Raw genomic sequence first — 18,828 nt, forward strand, 5'->3', positions numbered from 1 at the left:
CTCATACCACCTTTAACCAACTCCTTCTCCATCCGTATTCTCGCATCCCTGCAGAAAACCCTCATAACCAGGCCTGAGCCACCCACTTGGTCTTCGCCCCCTTTCAGCAGGAAGTAGCCAAAGAGAGAACTGTGGCCCCTTTTCCTATCAACAAAAGGCTGGTATGAAAGGTCCATGCAGGAGGCCAGAATGCAGAAGCCAACCAGGAAGCCCACCTGGGGGGCAGGAATGGGGATACCTGCCTGGAGGATTCAGGCAGTGAGCCTCCCACCTCCCCTTAGAGTCTCTTCTCAGAAAAAGAACCTCTACCTGCCCCACGAAACTCCCCCCCCCAACCCCCCCCTCCCCGCCCAGCCCACCTAACAACGTGTGCGGCTTCACTGACCCCCACCTTGGGTGTGTGAGGTCCACCCGGGGCACAATAAACTTTTCCTCCCTTTGAGAAATTTAGCCTGGCTCTCCTTTTCTTTACTGCGCCGAACCTTTCATCTGTGAGATTAACTGAGGACTGCTCCTGTTTCTGATCCTCACATGACATAGAGTAGCTGTACTGACAGTACCGCCTGGAGGAGTGATGGTGAAACACTTGTCCTGGAATAAACTGATAGAAAAGAAAGTTAAGAAACAGGTAAAGAGTTTTGACTGAATGGAATATATTCTTACATGAAATGGCTGGGGGGGAGGGGGAAGAAAAAGAAGGAGGAGGGTAAAAAGACAGCAGCAGCTTTTGAAAGGAAAGAATGAAGAACTTAAAATTATTTAAAAGGATATGTTTACTGCAGCACTGTTTATAATAGCTAAGATATAGAAACAACCCAAATGCCCCAAAACATACGAATAAATCAAGGAGATATTGTATGTTTATATACACACATACAACAGAATACTGCTCGGTAATCAAAAAGGATAAACTCATGCCATTCGCAGCAACATAGGTGGAGCTGGAAGGGATTGTGCCAAGCAAAGTAAGTCAGAAGGGAAAGGAAATAATGGATGGTTTCACATATATGGAATATAGAAAATACAAACAAAGGGGCAGGAAAAATACAAAACTTGCAAACTGACCATAGATCTGAGGTACACAGCAGGGAAGGGGGAAAGACATAGGTCAAAACAGGGGAGGAAAGAGCACAGGTGTTATGGTGGCAGGAGAACTATGGGGACTACACCTGAGGGGAGAAATCAAATACTGTACAAAAATGAACAACAATGTAAATAAATAAATAAATAAAATTATTTAGAAGGGAAAACATACAAACTACTGGTGAAAAAAATTGTCCAACAGAAGTGCATAATAAAATAAGAATCTCAAGAGATTTCAACAGGATTTTGGGGAAATGAAAATGATAGCAATTTTATTTTTTAATCTCTATATCCCCATATAAAAACAGGCAAAATAAGCAAATTGTAAAACCAAAATCACACAGGTAACATTTGCAAAAAAAACTAGGTGCCAAGATATTCTCACGAATCCCAAAATACAGGTGAATGGTGACAAATCCCCAGTAGCCCCAAGAACTCTATGGCAATAGCTTCCATGGTGGAGAAAGCAGAAAAGTAGTAAGACCTGAAAGCAGGAGTAACTCAAAGTATCCAACAGATATTACTGGAAAAGATGGCAGCACTAAAACCGGGAAGTATTTTGTCCAATATAAAGATAAACGAAGGCAAGGAGTACATAGTAAAATCTTAAGGGGCTGGAACAGCCTGAGCTTCTATGAGCTCTGCAAATTAAACAACCAGGCCTCCCTTCCAACACAAAGTCTCACACAATAGAATCTAATCCGTACAGGGTAAAGAATTCCAGTCCTGAAAGTTGGAGTAAATGAACCAGCTTTACTTTCTCACCTGAAGCAAACAAAAAATAGGCAAAATATATGAAATAGTGGTTTTCAAGCCATTGGATATTAGGCCATGGACAGTATTCCTGCAATATGGGAAACAAACAAGTCCTGTGACTGCCCCCAACTTCTTGCTCCAAGAGAATTTCTAGAGCAGTGGTACAGGGACAGGGAGCCCAAGCAGAAAACACAGACTCCCTGCCTTGAAAAGGCAAGTGAGAGGGTCTCCCTGGTGGTGCAAGGGGTTAAGTCTCAGTACTTTGAAGCTATCAGCAAACACTGCAGCACTGCAGCACGAGTTGGATCCCTGGCCAGACCTCTCCTGTCTCTCCTGCTGCTCCCCTCAACAGTGTATTTCAGTAGATCAGCCTGTTCTGTTCCCTAGTCTGGTGAATCCTCTCCCCCCCCACACACTGCTGGCCTACATCCCAATTTATAAATAAAAATAAATCTTAAAAAAAAAGAAAAAGAACTGACAACTGAGAATCCAGAATGATTGAGGTAAGAAGAGTAATGGTGAGAAGAGAGCTTCACAGTTCACCCTTGAAAGTTCAGCAGAATTGGGAATGAAGAGATTTCCTGAGCAGAGATAGGCAGATTTCAGTCTTTTACTGTAATTTTTTACAGTATTCCATATATAATTGTCTTAATATGTAAATTTAGTGACATTAGCTAATGATCATTTAATGAGCGATAGTTTTAACAGTACAAAGTTCACAATGTTCTGTCCTTAGCCTTTCATTATTTTTCATCAGCATTTAAAAGGGAAGAAGGTGACTTATAGGTCATTATAAAGTCTTAACATGGGGGAAAAAAAGAAAAAGAAAGAATGCAGCAAAGAGAGTGATCTTTGAAGCAGCTGTGTGCAAACAACCTGAAGCTGTAGGAGGAACCAGCAGAAAGGATTAGAGGGAATGTACCTTGTACTTACACAGGACCAAAATTGTGCCACCAGGCTCAAAACCCTTTTAATTCTTAGTACATTGTGTAGAGAAATCACAAAGTTTTGTCTCCACTGGGGAAAATTAGCCTTACACTTAAACAAAGCTTTAATACTGCCTTAAAAATCTTAAAAACAAGATCAGAAAGGAATAGGTAACTGAAATGATTTCCAGAAGAAAGCTCAAGAATATTTATAGGGAAACAAAAATACCTAGCACACAACAAAACAAGTAGGTTTTTGTATCCCTTATTTCACTTTTCCCAGCTGAGTTTCTATGTAACAACCAGGGCATTTGGTTGCAAGCGCCAAAACTCACATAGTCTAAATTAAACAAAGGGGAATTTTCTCAGAGGAAATAATGGGAGTTAGAGGTTAGAAGGTGAAAGGAAGACTTTTGAGGTGGGAAATGCCATGAGAGACACTGCAGTTATGGAGCAGGTCTGCAAGGTAAGATTCTGCAGCTCAAGCAGATATTCTTATGTCATTTATTGAAAGCATGCAGGCTAGTAAAAGCTGATCAAGCCACAATGGTAAAAGGAACAAGGTCCAGAGGGTGGGATTAGAATGGGGGACAAAGTTATATGAGGAACAGAGAGGGGAATATAATGACCATATGTCAATAGACATTTGTGTCAGCAAAGTAATTGACGTTATCACGAGCAGAGTTATCCTGAGACCACCATGGAGTCTTGGTCACATAATCAGGTCAACAGTGGCCTAGGCATCCCAGGATCCCTGGGCCTGCCTTGTAATATGGGCTATTGTCCATAGGTAGTCAAGGAATGCTCTGCTGCAATTTTCAGGTAGCAAATAGGTCAGATTTGCCCATGAGTGGCCAGCTCATAGGAACCCACACATCCTCCTTTTCTATTATTTGGGTGAGAGGGAAATGGAGGGAAGTTATGAAGAGTGGTCTGGCCGATCAACATGGCTTACAGGAGGTGACATGATTGGATGTAGAGGCAGCACCATCAACATAGGCAGGTGAGAAAGAAAAACAAACAGGAGATATAAAAATATTTGAATATAAGTCTGTAGAGAGAAACTAGACCACCAGGTTTGTGGATTAGCTAATGAGAAGAAAGTTAGGAGACCATTGACGATTTGCTGAAGTTGGACAAGGAATTTGGCCTGTAGTTCTTGTACAGAGGTTTGTAAGAGGGAACTAAAGGTTTGGAGTAGATTTTGTTTTTGAGAAGTCCAGGAGAAGGAGGTGAAATTATCGGTGGTAAGACTGGTAGCACAAGGACGATCATAACCAACATCACACTGAAGAAGAGACCTTGTCCTTTTACAGTTTGTGCCAGTTATTTTCTGGGATGTCTGGTCTCCAGGGCTGGCCTTTGACACAGAAACATGTTCTGGCCTCTGCTTCTGTGTTCCTGGAGCTGGGTTGTTTTTTCTGGTCATGCTGGTTGGTTTTATGACCTTGTCTCCAAGCAGCCTTATCCATTCCCTAAGCTATTCCGGCCTTTTAAAACATACCTTATTTTACTTGCATTTAGAGTTATTTTGTCCTATTGTAGATCATAAGATATTGTAATAGCTGTTATACTATCATCCCTTTAAGTTAGACAACTTACACATAAACACGTTTTAATGTTCTTTTAGGTGAAATGACATTAAAGTTTAGTTTCCTTACAATAAAAAGCAAAAAGTAAACCTGAAAACTTAGTAATTTTAGATAAAATGACTTTAGCTTAGTAATTTTAGATAAAATGACTTTAGCTAGTTAACAAATTATTGTTATTAAACTTAACAAAATCTTAGTTTTATAAGCAATCTGGGGGGAGCAGCGCTCAAGTCAGGAGGGGTCTGCTGCTCCATGTGGGTTGCTCCCTGGCTGGCCGGGGGATCGAACTCATGCTCCCAGCCAAGGAGCAACCCACATGGAGCAGCAGACCGCTCTTGTCTTGCCCACTGCTCCCCTCAACAGTGTCAGTCACTCTGCTTTTTCTGTTCCCCGCTCTGTCTCTGGTGAATCCTCTCACCTCCCACACCTCTGGCCTGTACCCCAGCTCTTGTATACATGAATAAATAAATATTTAAAATAAATAAATAATGATAAAAAGAACAAATTCAAGATGAAGATATCAGTTATGGCTTTGGTTGTTATTTTTTTTCCCCCTTTGGACTGGAATTTTAAATTAGAGACTTGCAAATGTAGCAATTACATACACTAGGATACTTTTTAGGCAACCACTAGATAAACTGATAGAAGCAAGAAGCATTAGAGAGATTTAGTATTGCATAATTTTCTGTATTTTGGTGAGAGTCGCAGTATAGCTCAGTAGCTCATCTAGGTAGTTTTTGATGTCATCTTGAATTCCTTAGCTAGCAGAGAAAGAAGTCAGGGCATTTACTGGGGAAAAAAGTAGTTTTTTTTTCAAGGGGGAAAAGATGAGTGAATTAGTCTTCCTGGAAAGGAACTTTATCAAGAGAAGTTTCAGTATAAACAACTTTATCTTTGTTAGCATAGACCAGGTTAATTACTCCTTTTTTGCCAAATACCATGAGCTTTCTTTTTTAAGTAAACACATTTAACTATAGAATAAAGTGTTAATATCCAACATTGTAACCTTAATGCATGCAGGCTTCAAATTAAGCCATTAAATTTTGAACAAGTTCTTGTTTACCAAAATTTGAGATTCTCAATTTTATTAGAATTTATATAGGTGCCATTTATAATTAACCCTCCAGAGGCAAAAGACAATTACAGACACAGATAACTCTTGATTGTCATTTAAAATTCTGGCCATATGTACTAATTTTAAGAATTAGTTATTTTATTTGTAAACACACTGAGAAACTTTAATTGATTAAATTTTAGTTTTGAGTAACTCCTTTAAAACGTGTTAAATTTTTAGGAGTGACTCTTCGTCTTGAACTTAGGTTTTAGTTTAAGTTTGACAAATCCGTTTAACTGAGTTTTAATTTTTTTTTATATCAAGGCTTCCACTGAGATAGAAGCTAAAAATCTTTACATAGAATAAGTGTCCGATTTTAACCATTTCTTAAGACCAAGGACCCAAGACCACAACAATTTTAAAGACAAGCAGCTTTTTGTTGTTGTTGTTGTTTTTAAAGATTTATTTTTATTTATTTATGCATATATGAACTGGAGTATAGGCTAGAGGTGAGGGGAGGATTCACCAGAGACAGAATGGTAGCAGAACAGGCAGATCTACTGAAATATACTGCTGAAGGGAGCATCAGGCGAGACAGGAGAGTTCTGCTGTGCCATGTGGGTTAATCCCCTGGCCGGGGATCAAACTCATGCTGCAGTGGCTGACAAGAGCTTGATAGCTCTGAGACATTAACCCCTGTGCCATCAGGTAGGCCCAAGACAAACAGTTTTTACTAACTTTCTTACACAAGAAAACCTTTTTGAGTTTGTTCTCTAAGAAGTGATCCTTTGGCTTTATATTGTTTTTGTTCTACTTCATTGAGACCAAGCACATTTTTAAGACAAAAGACACTTTCCATGAGGACAGGAAAAGAGATAGATTAAGATCTTCATTTACAGTTTGTTCTTAGACTCAACAGAAATCTGATGTTGGAATTAAGCTCAAAGAAAGTTGCATTTCCACCTTATAGTTTTTACCAGATTAGTTAATTTTAATAAGAAACTTATTACAGGCCCAATAAGCAATTTAGAAGTTTTTACTCAATCAACAAGAATTCTATAGGAAAAGACAGGGAAATAGAATTTTTTACCCATAGAAAAAACCAGACTAGTATGTTACCATGGACAAAGGGAGAGTCCAGTTCCTCTATAGCAGCAAGGCAGCAGAGACATGCCAATGATTCCAGCACTGGAGCAAAGGTCTAGGCAGCTGCTTTCTGAGACCAGAAGCAGCCCCCTCCACTAGCCAGCCATAGTGGGTTGGTACTGTTTTGATAAGAACCTTTCAGATCCAAAGAATTAATGGAAGAACTAAAGAATTCTGGGAAAAGCAATGAAAGCAGAATAGATGAAATGGAAGAACGAATAAGTAATCTTGAAGACACAGAAATAAAAAGAACCAAAACAGAAAAGGAAAGAGAAGTACGAAGGAAAAAGAACGAAGAAAGACATCGGGAACTATCTGACTCCATGAGGAAAGGAAATATAAGAGTTATAGGAATACCAAAAGGAGAGGAGAGAGATGTAGGAACAGAGAAAATATTCAAAGAGATAATTGAAGAGAACTTCCCAAATGTGAAGAAGGAGCTGAAAATTGATATACAAGAAGCAAGAAGAACACCAAACTTCCACGACGAAAGGAAAAATACAGCAAGACACACAATAGAAAAGCTCCCAAGAATCCAGGACAAGGAAAAAATAATGAAGCTGGCAAGAGGGAAGAAACAGATAACATTCAAAGGAAAACCAATCAGGCTGACATCAGACTTCTCCGAAGAAACACTACGGGCAAGGAGAGAGTGGAGGGACATAGTCAACAGACTCCAAGAAAACAGATGCCAACCAAGAATACTCTATCCCGCAAAGCTCTCCTTCCTCTTTGAAGAAAGAATAAGGACCTTCCCAGACAAACAGAAACTCCGGAATTTCATTGCAACTAAACCCCCACTCCAAAAAATACTACAAGGAGTCCTAAAGCCAGAACCTCAGAGGGACGAATAACAATGAAAGAAGGCCAAAAAAAAAAAAAGTTATTAAAAGAATAAATAAATAAAATCAAAGGAAAGACAAACACAATGGCAAATACAGATGTTAACATATCAATATTAACTCTAAATGTAAATGGACTAAACTCTTCAATAAAAAGACACAGTTGCAGCCTGGATTAAGAAACAAAACCCAACCTTTTGCTGTCTCCAGGAAACACATTTAGCTACAAAAGATAAAAATAGGCTCAAAGTTAAAGGATGGAAAACAATCCTACAAGCAAATGGACCAAAAAAGAAAGCAGGAACAGCTATACTTAAATCAGATAAAACAGATATCAAACTCAAAAAGATAAAAAGAGACCCCAATGGTCACTACATTATGATCAAGGGGACAATACTTCAAGAAGAAATAACACTCGTTAACATATACTCACCAAACGAAGGAGCACCAAAATATATCAGACAACTGTTGTCCTCTCTGAAAACAGACATCAGAGAAAACACATACGTAGTGGGAGACTTCAACACACCACTATCAACAATGGATAGATCAACAAGACAAAAAATAAGTAAAGAAACCAAAGCTCTAAATAAGGACCTAGAGCAATTGGGCTTAACAGACATCTATAGAACACTAAACCCCAAAAAAACGGAGTACACATTTTTCTCAAGCGCACACGGATCATTCTCCAGGATCGATCACATACTGGGGCACAAGACAAACATCAACAGATACACCAAGATTGAAATCATATCAACCATCTTTTCTGACCATGAAGGCATCAAACTAGAAATAAACCATAAAAAGAAGGCAAGGAACTTTCCTACCTCATGGAGATTAAAAGCCACACTACTGGAAGACCATTGGACTAATGAGGAGATCAAAGAAGAAATTAAAAAATTTTTTGAATTGAATGACAAGGAGGACACCAATATCCTAAATGTATGGGATGCAGCAAAAGCAGTAATAAGAGGAAAATATATAGCAATAGAAGCTCACATCAAGAAACAAGAAAGAACGCAAAGAAACAACCTAATCTCGAAGCTCAAAGATCTAGAAAAAGAACAACAAAAAAACCCCAAAACCAGTAGAAGAAAAGAAATAATAAAAACCAAAGCAGAAATAAATGAAATTGAAACTAAAAAAACAATCCAAAAGATCAATGAAACCAAGAGCTGGTTCTTTGAAAAAATCAATAAAATAGACAAACCCCTAGCCAGGCTCACAAAGGAAAAAAGGGAGAAAGCACAAATAAACAGGATCATCAATGAAAGAGGAGAAATCACAACGGACACAGCAGAAATCAAAAGAATAATCAGTAACTACTATGAACAGTTATATGGAAACAAGTTCAACAATCTAGAGGAGATGGACAAATTCCTACAACTCTACAATCACCCAAAGCTAGATAAAGAAGAAATAGAACACCTAAACAGACCAATTACAATTAGCGAAATTGAAATGGTAATCAAAAACCTCCCCAAAAACAAAAGCCCAGGACCTGATGGATTTACAAATGAATTCTACCAAACATTCAGAGATGAATTAGTGCCTATCCTTCACAAACTCTTCCAAAAAATTGAGAAGGAAGGGACAATACCAAAAACGTTTTATGAAGCCAACATTACACTAATGCCAAAACCGAACAAGGACAACACAAAAAAGGAAAACTACAGGCCAATCTCCTTAATGAACACTGATGCAAAAATCCTCAATAAAATTTTAGCTATCAGAATCCAACAATGTATCCATAAGATAATTCACCACGACCAAGTAGGATTCATTCCAGGGACACAAGGATGGTTTAACATCCGAAAATCAATCAACGTTATCCAACACATCAACAAAAAGAAATATAAAAACCATATGATAATATCAATAGATGCTGAGAAAGCTTTCGACAAAGTGCAACACCCATTCATGATAAAAGCCCTTGAAATTCTTGGGATACAAGGAACATACCTCAACATCATAAAGGCCATCTATGACAAGCCAACAGCCAGTATCATTCTCAATGGTGAAAAGCTGAAAGCAATTCCATTAAGATCTGGAACAAGACAAGGATGTCCACTCTCACCACTGCTTTTCAATATAATACTGGAAGTCCTAGCCAGGGCAATAAGACAAGAGAAAGACATCCAAGGAATCCAAATAGGAAAAGAAGAAGTCAAACTATCACTATTTGCAGACGATATGATATTATACATAGAGAACCCCAAAAACTCCACAGAAAAGCTAATTCAACTCATCAATCAGTTCAGTAAAGTGGCAGGATACAAAATCAACACGCAAAAGTCAGTAGCCTTCCTATACACAAACAATAAATCTGAAGAAGAAGAAATCAAAAAAACCATCCCTTTTGTTATTGAAACAAAAAAAATCAAATATTTGGGAATAAATCTAACAAAAGAGGTAAAGGACCTATACAAAGAAAACTATAAAACACTGTTAAAAGAAATAGAAGAAGACACAAAGAAATGGAGAGACATCCCCTGCTCATGGATTGGAAGAATAAGCATTATTAAAATGGCCATCCTTCCAAAAGCAATACACAGATTCAATGCTATTCCAATCAAAATTTCAATGTCATTCTTCAAAGAAATAGAACAATTATTGATGAAATTCATATGGAATCACAAAACACCCCGAATAGCCAAAGCTCTCCTGAAAAAAAAAGAAGGGAATGGAGGCATCACACTCCCAGACTTCAAACTATACTACAAAGCCATAATCATCAAAACTGCATGGTATTGGAACAAGAACAGACATACAGACCAATGGAATCGAATAGAAAATCCAGAAATAAACCCACAGATTTATGGTCAACTAATCTTTGACAAAGGAGCAAAGAATATGCATTGGAGCAAAGAAAGTTTGTTCAATAAATGGTGCTGGGAAAACTGGGTCGCTACATGCAAAAGAATGAAGCTTGACCACTACCTCACACCATACACAAAAATCAACTCAAAATGGATTAAAGAACTAGACATAAGACCTGAAACCATAAAATATATAGAAGGAAATATAGGCAAAACACTACGTGATTTGCACATCAAAGACATCTTTACAGACACATCACCCAAAGCAGTGATAGTGAAGGCAAAGATAAACAGCTGGGACTACATCAAATTAAAGAGCTTTTGCACAGCAAAAGAGACAATAACAAAAACAAAGAGAAACCCCACCAACTGGGAGAACATTTTTGCACCCAACACTAATGATAAAGGACTGATCACAAAAATCTGCAAAGAGCTGATGAGACTCAACAACAACAAAGAAAATAATCCAGTCAAAAAATGGGCAGAAGAGCTAAAAAGAAACTTTTCTGAAGAGGAAATGCAAATGGCCAACAGGCATATGAAAAAATGTTCAACATCACTTGTAATCAGGGAAATGCAAATCAAAACTACCATGAGATACCATCTTACACCAGTGAGAATGGCACATATTAAAAAAACTAGCAACAACAAATGTTGGCGAGGGTGTGGAGAAAAAGGAACTCTCCTGCACTGTTGGTGGGAGTGCAAACTGGTCCAACCACTGTGGAAAGCTGTGTGGAGATTTCTGGACCTACTAAACATAGAGCTTCCATATGATCCAGCAATTCCACTCCTAGGTATTTACCCAAAGGACACAGAAACATCAATTCCAAAGAGCACCTGCACCCCTATGTTTATAGCAGCACTGTTTACAATAGCTAAGCTTTGGAAACAACCCAAATGCCCAAAAATAGATGAGTGTATCAAGAAGATGTGGTATATATCTACCATGGAATATTACTCAGCATTCAAAAAAGATAAACACATGCAATTTGCAGCAACATGGATGGCGCTGGAAGGGATCATGCTCAGCGAAATAAGCCAAAAAGAAAAATAAAAATACCGGATGGGCTCACTCATAGCAGGAATCTAGAAAACTTAAATAAGGGACCAGGAAAATGAATATAAGAAAGTGAAAATCAAAATCAACAAAAAACTATGAACCAGAGACACTTTTAGGGGGGCGGGGGCGGGAGGGGAGTGACTGGGGTCAGAATGGGGGGGCTGCAATTGTATGGGGAATATAACAATAAAATTTATATAAAAAAAAAGAACCTTTCAGATCCATGCAGTTATTTTTATACCCATTTTTTAATAACTTTAACAATGTTTTTTTGTGAATGAACTTTGACTGCCATTTTTAGAAATACCTTTTCTAAATTACTCAAAAACAGCAAATGGCAAACTCTTGTGTCAGGGACACTGGCCTTCTCCTCAAATAACTAAAAAAGCTTGAAGCATTTCTCCCTCTGATTGCTTTTCATGAAAACATCTTTCTATGCCTGGCTCAAAATCTGCTGGAGGCAGTGGTCCCATTTTTGGATCTCAGCTGCACCCATACAGTGGTGGCAGCACAGGAGAGGGAGGAGGAGGACAAGTTAGGGCAGGAACCGCCAGGTCATTTGTAAGTAATATCTTTATAGCCCCTTGAACGGGTCATAATGCTGATAGGCAGCAATTCCATGTGGAAAGGTGAGATACTTGTACTGGGCAGGCTGATGGCCTTAGCCATTGCCCTAATTTTCCCCAATTATTTAAATTTAAGGTTCCTTTCCTAGGATACCAGGGACATCACTTTCTGATGGTTATCAAAAGATGCTTGAACTACCAAGGAAACATTTAGCAAGAGAAAGAAATATTTGCCAATTGAGGCTTTTTGGCCTACTAAAAAGAAACATACAACATTTGGTTTTTTCAGGCTACTTCTTGTAAAGAAAAGACAAGGAGAGAGTAAGGAAGAAAAGAAAGTAATCACGACTGTCGTGTGAAAAAAAATGTCACAACATACTGTTCTGTCACAGACTCAAGGGTCTATGGGGCTGTGATGCAGCTGAGGCAGACGTCCTATCCCCTCACTGGATCGAGCAAGGAATGGCTTTTGATCCCTGGTCAGTCAATCCCTGGTCAGTCAATCCCTGGTCAGTGCAGGCCAACTGATCATTGATGAAGTCTCTTTTAGGGCACCACTCTGTTGCAGTAGGAAATACGATGAGAAAGCAGAAGTCCTTTATTGAAAGCATCCAGGCAAGGAAAATCTGATCACGCAACAATGGTATGAGGAACAAGGTCCAGAGGGTAGGATAGGAATGGAGGGAAAAGTTTCATAAGGAACAGAGAAAGAGACATAGGTCAAAAGACATTTGTGTCAGCAAAGTATTTGATGTTATCATAGGTAGAGTTATCCCAACAACACCATGGAGTTAGTCACATAATTAGAACAACCGCATCCTAGGCGTCCCAGGCGTCCCCAGGCCTTTCTCATGATACGGGTTATTGTCCATAGGTAGTCAAGGAATGCTCTACTGTGATATTCAGATAGCAAATAGGTCACAGTTGCTTATGAGTGGCCACCTCATAGGAACCCACAGAAGACTAAAACACTAGGCTAAGAAAACAGTAATTCTGAGCGTGTAGATAGTAGAAACTACTCAACATGAATTAAGGAGCACCAACCATTCACCAGCTCTCTCTCTAATCAAGGTCATATTCCAAGGAAAAAGCATCCACTTGTATAACTGAGCCTCATGACTGCTATTGGATAGAGGAGGGAAGGACAGTGTAAGAGAGATTATTCCCAGGGATAGAATGCATGATCCTACGAGCAGAAAGAGGAATGGATATATGCAGGCCAAAGACCAATGACCTCCACAACTTAAATTCTAGGCTTCTCTCATGCTAATGGTTCACTATCAACAACACCATTTTAGACACTAGAATAAACTAGAAACTAATGAAAAGAGTTGGGAATGGAGTAAATGATGAAGAGGTTCCAAATGGGAGCAAGGCATCTGAGTATACCTTTTTCTATAATTTTGACTATTGAAACATGTAAATGTCTTACAAGTTCAAAAGTAAAAGGGAAAAAAGCAAGACAAGGAAGTGAATGTTTCTTTTTAAACCAAAAACATATGCTGGTCTGTACCTTGCTCTTATCACTTCTGGAACCTGAAACTCACTCCATTATCAGTTCACAGGAATCTCCCTTTTTTTAAAATGTATAATTCAATCATTTTTATATTCACTGTATATTCATAAAGGTAGGTAACCATCACCGAAATCTAATTTTAGAACATTTTTGTCACCCTAAAAAGAAGCCCTGTATCCACTGTCAGCCACTCTTCATCATCCCCAACTTCCCACTTGCCTTCCTCTAGGCAACCAATAATTCACTCTCTATGGATTTGTCTATTTTGGACATTTTATATAAATGGAAATCATACAATGTGTGGAGGATGGGGGGTGTCCAAATTCTTCCACTTAGCATATGTTTTCAAGGTTCATCATCCTGTAGCATGGATCAGTACTTCATTCCTTTATGTTGCTGAATAAAATTCCAGTGTGTGGGTACACATTTTACTTTTCCACTCATCAGTTGATGGACATTTTGTTATTTCCACTTTTGAGCCACCATGATAATGCTGCTAAAAACCTTCATATACAATTTTTGTGTCCCATGTTCCTTTTTAAAGCTCAGTATTACTATACCATTTGATGTTTGTTCACCCATCCTCTCCTGATAAACATTGTTTCTGATCTTTTACTATTACAAACAATATTACAACAAATACTCCTGTGCTTATGCCTTCTTCCGTTTGAAGAAACATATCTTTAAGAACTATTCATACTGGGCCTCCCCGGTGGCGCAGCGGTTGAGCGCTGGGTTGCGAAGCTGCCCGCAGCCTCTGCAGCAGTTGGATCCCCGGCTGCTCCCCGGCCACTGGAGGAGGGTCCCACATGGCGCGCAGACATCTCCTGCCTCCCGCTGCTCCCCTCAGCAGTGTCCTTCGGTCCTTCTGCCTGCTCTGCTCCCCGCTCTGGCTCTGGTGAATTCTCTCACCCTCCCGCGCTTCTGACTGTACCCAGTGCTTGTATAATAAATAAATAAAATAAATCTTTAAAAAAAAAAAAAAGAACTATTCATACAAGTGGAAATACTAGGTTTATGTAAAGCATCATTTTTATTTATTTATTTATTTATTTATTTAATTTTTTAATCAAAGCATTATTTATTTTTTAATTTAAATTTTATTTTTATATTCCCCATACAATTACAACCCCCTTGTTTTGACACCAATCCCTCCTTTCCCCACCCCCCAACCCCCATAGAGTGTCTCTGGTTCATAGTTTTTTGTTGATTTTGATTTTCACTTTCTTATAGTTATTCATTTTCCTGGTCTCTTATTTAAGTTTTCTAGATTCCTGCTATGAGTGAGACCATCCGGTATTTTCCTTTTTCTTTCTGGCTTATTTCGCTGAGCATGATCCCTTCTAGCTCCATCCATGTTGCTGCAAACTGCATGTGTTTATCTTTTTTGAATGCTGAGTAATATTCCATGGTGTATATGTACCACATCTTCTTGATCCAGTCATCTATTTTTGGGCATTTGGGTTGTTTCCAAAGCTTAGCTATTGTAAATAGTGCTGCTATAAACATAGGGGTGCAGGTGCCCTTTGGAATTAGAATTAATGTTTCTGTCATTTGTTCATTTTTGTAAATATTTGATTTCTCCCCTCATGTGTAGTCTCTATAATTCTCCCCACTACCACATCACCTGTGAAGCATCACCAGTCACTTGTGCTCTGCCCTCTCCTGTTTTGACCTCTGTCCCTCCTCTTCCTCTGTTGTAAACCTCAGATCTATGGTTTGCCTGTAAGTTTTGTCTTTTTCCTAACCCTTTGTTCAGTTTCCCTATATTCCCCCTGTTTATCTTCTAACAATGTTTATATTGTACTTTGTTTGGGTTGATATAAATAAGTTTTCAATTTTTATATCTAGTCAAAATGTTTCTCTTTTTTTTAAACTCAATTTTGAGACATAGTTACAAAAGTTTTCCTCAGTTCCAGGTTATAAGGAAATTTACCCATATTTTTATCTTGAATTAATACGGCTTGTCTTCACATTAAATTTCTGACAATTTGGAGTTAATTTTGATATACCAAAAATAAGCCCAAGTTTATTTCTTTCCAAATGGATATATGGAGGTCCTATTCTATTTTTGTAATGCAACATCTTTTTCCTCAGTGACTTGAGATGCCACAAATCATATGTTAAAATTTCATGTTCAGGCCTATTTCTGGTCTTTCTGTTCTATTGTATGGTTCATTCATGCACCCATACCACATCGCTTAGTCATGAAGGCTTACTGGTATGCATTAGTGGCTAATATTATCAGTATATCTCCATTGCTCTCTTTGGGAGTTTTCCTGTCTTTTAATTTACATGTCTACATGGACTTTAAAATCAACTTGTCTAGCTCCCAAAAAACAAAAACCTTGTATTGATATTTTTATTGAAATTGACTTAAATATATGTAGTAATGTGAGAAGAATTGGGATATTTAAAATGTTGTCTAACTGTCCACTTGAGATGTTTTCCCATTTTTTCAAATCTACTTTTGTATTTTTCAAGGTTTTTTTCATTATAGGTTTTGTTCATATCTGAAATATTTTGTTGTTGCTTATACCAGTCACTGTCAATTGTGTACTTGAAAAACATTGACTTGTATGCTGATTTTACATCTTACTACTTCATTAGATTAATTCACTTATAGTATTCATTTGTTTTCCACCTAACCTGTTAGGCTATTCATAAATGCCTCTTCTTTTATAATTCTCACTCCCCTAATTGTTTTCTTTTGCCTGATTATTTTGCTTAAGATATTGTAATGGAGGTAGTGGGTATCCTCATCATGTTCGTTGGCTGATGGAAATGTATATAGTTTTCTCATTAAACAAGATGCTAGATTTTACTACTTTTTGTTTACTCAAATGGGTGTTGAATTTTGTCAGAGGACTTTTCATCATTCATGGAGTGCTCTCCTTAGATCATGCCTGTCCTTAGATCTACAATATGTGAACTGTATGAACAGATTTCCTAATATTGAACCATTTTTGTAACAATCATGTTATATCATCTAAAATTGTGCTTTAGATTGTTTGCTGATATTTTATCAATAGTTAGGACTTTTGCATCAATGTTCATTTGTGAGACTGGTTTGTACGTTTTATTTTTGTGTGTGCAATTTTTATCAGATTTAGGAATCAATGTTATATATGCTTCATTTAAAAGAACTGTAAATTTTCCTTCATTTTCCATATTTTGGAAGAGTTAATGTGACATTAGCGATTATCTGGTCTTTACAAGGTTTGGTAATTTCTGCATAAAGCCACTTGGGTCAGATGATCCTCTATAACAGTAATCCTGTTAGGGGGAAAAGGATGTCCTAAAGCTAATTCCATACAGGCTTTGTGGACTCCACCCCCACCCCAGGCCAAAGCCAAAGACACTGGGAACTCCAAATCCCATCACCACCAAAGAGAAGGTAACTGGGACCTAAGGGTGGGGTTAAGCAGCCAGGTTGATATAAAAGGCAGACACGTGGGCTTTGGAGGGGTCCCCCATTTTGGCTTTCCGCCAGCTCGCAGAGTCCGGCCAGTTCTGAGAGTGACTTTGGGTTTCCAGGTCGGCAGATCGGATAGGACGCATTAAAGACTTTATTTCCCTATTTTCTCCCTTAGTTGTACAGTTTCCTTATTTCCTTTTCCCTTGTAAATAAACCTTTTATTAACCTTTTGTGTGTGCCTGTAGTGGAGTATTAATAAGTCCCTTTTAAGCGCGCGGGTGAGGACCCACAGCCAGGAACCCGTTCAATATCGGGGCTGCTCTATAACAATCCTTCAGTAATTTTCTCATTCCCTTCTATGGAAATCTTTTTATACTTTCCATCTGTACTAGGATGAATTTCAATAAATTCTATTTTTCTTTTCTAGGAAATTACTCATCCATTGATCAAATTTATTCAGACCAAAATCAAAGGAATCTTAGCTTGTTTGAGTATCCTGTTTCAGTGGCTATTTCTCTCCTTAATTTTTTGGTATCTGCATGTTCTTTCTTGATTGGGTAAGTAAAAGTAGAATTATCCTTTTCTGAGGATCACCATATATTAACACAATTATTTATATCTAATAACTGTCTGGTTTTATCTTTATCAAAATTTTCTGAAAAGACATACTAAATATCAGAATTTGTGGAATTCCATTAAAGCATTGGTGAGGGAAACCTATAACTTTTAGTTACTTTATGTAAATAATAATTAAAATAAGTGAATTATACATTCAGTTATAAAAATCAAAAATTATAAAAAAAAATTTTTTTAAAGATTTATTTATACAAGAACCGGGGTACAGGCCAGAGGTGTGGGAGGGTGAGATGATTCACCAGACACAGAGCGGGGAACAGAACAGGCAGACTGATGAAATACACTGCTGAGGGGAGCAGCGGACAAGACAGGAGAGGTCTGCTGCACCATGTGGGATTCTCACCAGCCGGACAGGATCGAACCCGCGCTGCAGAGGCTGTGGACAGTTTCACATTGCGGTGCTCAACCGCCTGTGCCACCAGGGAGGCCCAAAAGATTATTTTAAAAAAGAAAGAATAGATGGCAATAAAGATAAAAATCCCAAATTCCTCAACCTTTTTCAAGTCAAATGCTGACAAAATATAAGTCAAATGTTACAGCATTCTCCCGGATTGGTTCTTAGATTTGGATTGCTAAGTAATGATGAGATCTCAGAACAATCTTTGGATTTCATTATTTCTGATCCTGATGCAGAGCAACAATCTCCTCAGGCAGCACACGCATTTTAAAAAGAGATAAGACAGAAGTGTAGCTTTTCCACATAGATCTTTAAAAATATTTTAATACTAGCAATCCATCAGGCAGCATGAAGGGCAGCATTTGTGCTCAAACCTGCTAGTAATACTAAACTGAACTATGATAAAAATGACCCAATAATGACAGACATTCAAATTAAAGCTAAAACTAAAATAAAATATACAAAGTCAAAGAGTTACATAATCTCAGCAATTAAGTGTAAGATTTTATGCTTGCCAATGTTTATAGAAAGTAATTAGTATAGAAAGTAATTTATTTTCCAAAATCTTATCAACAATTTCAATTATATTTGACAGACAGTAAGAGCAGACTAGGAAAAATGTTTAAAATAAATGAAGAAAACATATATTATTACATACAAAGACTTAACTCTGTAAACAAAATATAATTATGTATATTTTATACACCAAACTATTTACACTGGTAATAATTCCTTAAAGGCAAAAATCCCTGTCTTACTCATTCTTATAGTCCCATCTTAGAAGAGTGCCTGGCACAAAGTAGTTATTCAATAACTATTTGCTAAAAAAATGAAAATGGATAATCCATATCTTCAAGAAAAAGGTACACAAAGGTAAATATATGAAATATTTAATATGTTTGTATATGAAACATACAAAGGCCTAAACACAAAGTCAATACCTAACTAAACGTTTCTTATGTAATTCATTATTACAAATCTTGAGTCAAAAATACAACTCTAAAAATAGGTACT

This window comes from Talpa europaea (genome assembly GCF_964194135.1).
Source record: "Talpa europaea genome assembly, chromosome: 4".
Classification (NCBI taxonomy): Eukaryota; Metazoa; Chordata; class Mammalia; order Eulipotyphla; family Talpidae; genus Talpa; species Talpa europaea.